Source organism: Ambystoma mexicanum, chromosome 4p, assembly GCF_040938575.1.
Source record: "Ambystoma mexicanum isolate Mex_15411 chromosome 4p, UKY_AmexF1_1, whole genome shotgun sequence".
NCBI lineage: Eukaryota > Metazoa > Chordata > Amphibia > Caudata > Ambystomatidae > Ambystoma > Ambystoma mexicanum.
The window spans coordinates 38,917,477-38,922,476 of record NC_090927.1 but is presented as its reverse complement, the minus strand read 5'-3'; the positions used below and the strand labels follow the sequence as shown (position 1 = coordinate 38,922,476).

General features: G+C 45.3%; 5 non-coding genes across 5 annotated transcripts; all 5 read left to right on the top strand.

Annotated features, from left to right (window-relative positions):
• The first annotated feature begins 1,501 nt into the window (after positions 1 to 1,501).
• On the top strand, positions 1,502 to 1,574 carry TRNAM-CAU (transfer RNA methionine (anticodon CAU)). The gene has a single exon. It is a non-coding gene; the product is annotated as a tRNA-Met (tRNA).
• Positions 1,575 to 1,839: 265 nt separating this feature from the next.
• TRNAM-CAU (transfer RNA methionine (anticodon CAU)) lies at positions 1,840 to 1,912 on the top strand. The gene has a single exon. It is a non-coding gene; the product is annotated as a tRNA-Met (tRNA).
• A 264-nt stretch (positions 1,913 to 2,176) lies between these two features.
• On the top strand, positions 2,177 to 2,249 carry TRNAM-CAU (transfer RNA methionine (anticodon CAU)). The gene has a single exon. It is a non-coding gene; the product is annotated as a tRNA-Met (tRNA).
• Positions 2,250 to 2,513: 264 nt separating this feature from the next.
• Positions 2,514 to 2,586, top strand: TRNAM-CAU (transfer RNA methionine (anticodon CAU)). Its single transcript has one exon. It is a non-coding gene; the product is annotated as a tRNA-Met (tRNA).
• Positions 2,587 to 4,807: 2,221 nt separating this feature from the next.
• TRNAM-CAU (transfer RNA methionine (anticodon CAU)) lies at positions 4,808 to 4,880 on the top strand. The gene has a single exon. It is a non-coding gene; the product is annotated as a tRNA-Met (tRNA).
• Positions 4,881 to 5,000: the final 120 nt, after the last annotated feature.

Below are 5,000 nucleotides of genomic sequence, written 5' to 3'. Positions count from 1 at the left end.
ACAGGTTCTTTCGAATAGAGGTGGGGCAGTTTAAAATGATAAGGTTGCTGGTTGGGATAGCATGGGCGCATACTGATAGAGCCAACGTAGGTCTTTGAGCAAAGATTCAGGAAATAAGGATGGTACATTTTATGGTGTTAGATGCAGTGGGGCAGGTTTACATGAGGGCAGTTTCAGAGAATGAGCAAGTATTTCAAAATGTATTTTCTGGCTGTGTGAGGGACTTGAGAGGTCTTCAAGCAGACCCTTGGAGTATGTTTAAAGTCTCTCACAAAATAAACTCTAGAAAAGACAGGTGGGGCACCCAAGCCTAGCGGCCAAATAGTGAGGCGACTGCATGAAAGGCAAATGCGAAAAGAGGCAAAGAGGGGTAGCACAAGGGGATGCAGCCAATTTCGACACTTCTGTTTCTGGTGATTGTCTTGCCCCTGTGCCCACGAAAGGCTCTGGGGAACGCAGGCACAGTTGCGGCTCAGGCATGGACAGTCTGCAAGGCCCTCCTTCGGCATAATAAAAGTGCCCTTGTGAGCCTGGCTGTGTTTAAATCACACAGCAGGGAATGCAGCTTTCAACTTTCCCTCACTGGCCACGAACGGCCACGAACGGCCAGGTTCTATAGACCAAAAAGCTAGGAGGAACCCTGGCCACTTTTAAATGAGGGTGGGTTTTGAACTACAGTTCCTTCAGGAGCAAAGCCTGGATTGGCCTTCCTGGATGTTCCTGTGGCCCGCTGGATGCTTTAATGGGCTGGATAAAGCGTTCTGGAGGATGGAATCCTCTTGGGTTCAGTCTGGGAACTTCTGGGAGTTCATCTGCATAACCCAGCCCCGTCCACCCTTCTTGACCTGGCCGGCAGTTACCTTGCTCTGTTACTAGAGGGCGCGTTTGGACTCTCTTCATGAACCGTGTGCCTCACAGGTGTGATAATGATGTAGTTTGGGGTTTGTTTTTGTGGCATGCTACCTGTCACCAGCCGCAAGCAGATCAGCATGAGATCTGATGTCAAATAACAGCATAACAAACTGTGACATAATACAAACCTGACATAAGCGATGTAAGCAGCGAGTATAACGAAACCGGCTGAACGCACACAAGAAAACTAAATGATGGAAGTGGAAACACATAATTAATCATGCATATATATATAGGAAAGGAGCAAAACTCTCTGCAAATGGGAAAAAAAGCGACCTGCTTACAAAAGGGACTTTGGGGGAGGAGAATTAAAAACTGGTAAGAAAAAAGGGCTGAAAAGAGTTAGGTATATATCCAGCGAGGGAGGGGTTGGAAGTTTGTGGCATCTTACCTGTTTTGGAGCATATCAAAATAACTAGCTCAAAATTCAAGCATCGAAGGATGGGACTCTTGATTGATGAATGGAAGACATCTGAAGTACAAAACACTATACATTCAAGTGAAGCTTTTCAGATGGATCGTATTCTCTCTGGAGTTTTGAGTGTGGAGTTGTGTCACATAATCTTCATCAACAAATCATAAAATCGCAGCCTTCTTAGCGCAGTAGGCAGCGCGTCAGTCTCATAATCTGAAGGTCCTGAGTTCGAGCCTCAGAGAGGGCACAAGTGTTTTTTGTTTCAACAAATACAATTGGACATATTTTTTCTAAACATGAAGAGGAGCATGATGTTCAGTAGACCGCAACGCGGTCCTTGTGAATCACAGGATTGGATTCTTTACTGACGCAGAAAAGAAATATGATTGCCAAATACCAAAGAACCAATTGGGGCTAGCTGCGTTTTATTTGAATATTTCTATCTGGACTTTGTGAGTAGCGTGGTCTCAAATCATGCTCTCCACCAGGTTATCCAAAGAGCCTCCAACGGAGCCTTCTTAGCGCAGTAGGCAGCGCGTCAGTCTCATAATCTGAAGGTCCTGAGTTCGAGCCTCAGAGAGGGCACAAGTGTTTTTTGTTTCAGCAAATTCAATTGGACATATCCTTTCTAAACATGAAGAGGAGAATGATGTTCAGTAGACCGCAACGCGGTCCTTGTGAATCACAGGATTGGATTCTTTACTGACGCAGAAAAGAAATATGATCGCAAAATACCATAGAACCAATGGGGCTAGCTGCATTTTATTTTAATATTTCTATCTGGACTGTGTGAGTAGCGTTGTCTCAGATCTGGTTCTCCACCAAGTTCTCCAAAAATACTCCAGCAGAGCCTTCTTAGCGCAGTAGGCAGCGCGTCAGTCTCATAATCTGAAGGTCCTGAGTTCGAGCCTCAGAGAGGGCACAAGTGTTTTTTGTTTCAGCAAATTCAATTGGACATATCCTTTCTAAACATGAAGAGTAGCATGATGTTCAGTAGACCGCAACGCGGTCCTTGTGAATCAGAGGATTGGATTCTTTACTGACGCAGAAAAGAAATATGATCGCAAAATACCATAGAACCAATGGGGCTAGCTGCATTTTATTTTAATATTTCTATCTGGACTGTGTGAGTAGCGTTGTCTCAGATCTGGTCCTCCACCAAGTTCTCCAAAAATACTCCAGCAGAGCCTTCTTAGCGCAGTAGGCAGCGCGTCAGTCTCATATTCTGAAGGTCCTGAGTTCGAGCCTCAGAGAGGGCACAAGTGTTTTTTGTTTCAGCAAATTCAATTGGACATATCCTTTCTAAACATGAAGAGTAGCATGATGTTCAGTAGACCGCAACGCGGTCCTTGTGAATCAGAGGATTGGATTCTTTACTGACGCAGAAAAGAAATATGATCGCAAAATACCATAGAACCAATGGGGCTAGCTGCATTTTATTTGAATATTTCTATCTGCACTTTGTGAGTAGCGTGGTCTTGGATCTGTTTCTCCACCAGGTTCTCCAAACATACTCCAGCCGAACCTGCTTAGTGCAGTAGGCAGCGCGTCAGTCTCATAATTTGAAGGTCCTGAGTTCTTTCCTCAGAGAAGGCAGGCCTCTTATGTTTCAGGTAATAACTTTTCAAAAACGTTGACAGAATGAGTACAATGTTTGGTATTTTGCAAATGTAAGCAGTCCCTGTGCAAACTTTCTGGCCCTGTGTTCCCACGCCTTCTCCTTGTGCCTTCCAGAGCCCATCAGGTGCACTATGAACTAATGGCAAAACATGGTTGTGCATATAAGGTTGATGCCGCACGAACCCTGCTATGGTTTTTCATATTAATAAGCCTCCGTGCAGTGTCCATCGCCGCCCTAGTGGCGTTATGGCTCTGTAGTTGGTCCGGATAAGCCCAGGGTACCCAGGCCGTAATCTGTAAAGGAAAGAAAAAGGTAAGTGGGGCCAACCAGTGGGGAAAAGAGGGGTCAGTTCAAACAAACAGGTTCTTTCGAATAGAGGTGGGGCAGTTTAAAATGATAAGGTTGCTGGTTGGGATAGCATGGGCGCATACTGATAGAGCCAACGTAGGTCTTTGAGCAAAGATTCAGGAAATAAGGATGGTACATTTTATGGTGTTAGATGCAGTGGGGCAGGTTTACATGAGGGCAGTTTCAGAGAATGAGCAAGTATTTCAAAATGTATTTTCTGGCTGTGTGAGGGACTTGAGAGGTCTTCAAGCAGACCCTTGGAGTATGTTTAAAGTCTCTCACAAAATAAACTCTAGAAAAGACAGGTGGGGCACCCAAGCCTAGCGGCCAAATAGTGAGGCGACTGCATGAAAGGCAAATGCGAAAAGAGGCAAAGAGGGGTAGCACAAGGGGATGCAGCCAATTTCGACACTTCTGTTTCTGGTGATTGTCTTGCCCCTGTGCCCACGAAAGGCTCTGGGGAACGCAGGCACAGTTGCGGCTCAGGCATGGACAGTCTGCAAGGCCCTCCTTCGGCATAATAAAAGTGCCCTTGTGAGCCTGGCTGTGTTTAAATCACACAGCAGGGAATGCAGCTTTCAACTTTCCCTCACTGGCCACGAACGGCCACGAACGGCCAGGTTCTATAGACCAAAAAGCTAGGAGGAACCCTGGCCACTTTTAAATGAGGGTGGGTTTTGAACTACAGTTCCTTCAGGAGCAAAGCCTGGATTGGCCTTCCTGGATGTTCCTGTGGCCCGCTGGATGCTTTAATGGGCTGGATAAAGCGTTCTGGAGGATGGAATCCTCTTGGGTTCAGTCTGGGAACTTCTGGGAGTTCATCTGCATAACCCAGCCCCGTCCACCCTTCTTGACCTGGCCGGCAGTTACCTTGCTCTGTTACTAGAGGGCGCGTTTGGACTCTCTTCATGAACCGTGTGCCTCACAGGTGTGATAATGATGTAGTTTGGGGTTTGTTTTTGTGGCATGCTACCTGTCACCAGCCGCAAGCAGATCAGCATGAGATCTGATGTCAAATAACAGCATAACAAACTGTGACATAATACAAACCTGACATAAGCGATGTAAGCAGCGAGTATAACGAAACCGGCTGAACGCACACAAGAAAACTAAATGATGGAAGTGGAAACACATAATTAATCATGCATATATATATAGGAAAGGAGCAAAACTCTCTGCAAATGGGAAAAAAAGCGACCTGCTTACAAAAGGGACTTTGGGGGAGGAGAATTAAAAACTGGTAAGAAAAAAGGGCTGAAAAGAGTTAGGTATATATCCAGCGAGGGAGGGGTTGGAAGTTTGTGGCATCTTACCTGTTTTGGAGCATATCAAAATAACTAGCTCAAAATTCAAGCATCGAAGGATGGGACTCTTGATTGATGAATGGAAGACATCTGAAGTACAAAACACTATACATTCAAGTGAAGCTTTTCAGATGGATCGTATTCTCTCTGGAGTTTTGAGTGTGGAGTTGTGTCACATAATCTTCATCAACAAATCATAAAATCGCAGCCTTCTTAGCGCAGTAGGCAGCGCGTCAGTCTCATAATCTGAAGGTCCTGAGTTCGAGCCTCAGAGAGGGCACAAGTGTTTTTTGTTTCAACAAATACAATTGGACATATTTTTTCTAAACATGAAGAGGAGCATGATGTTCAGTAGACCGCAACGCGGTCCTTGTGAATCACAGGATTGGATTCTTTACTG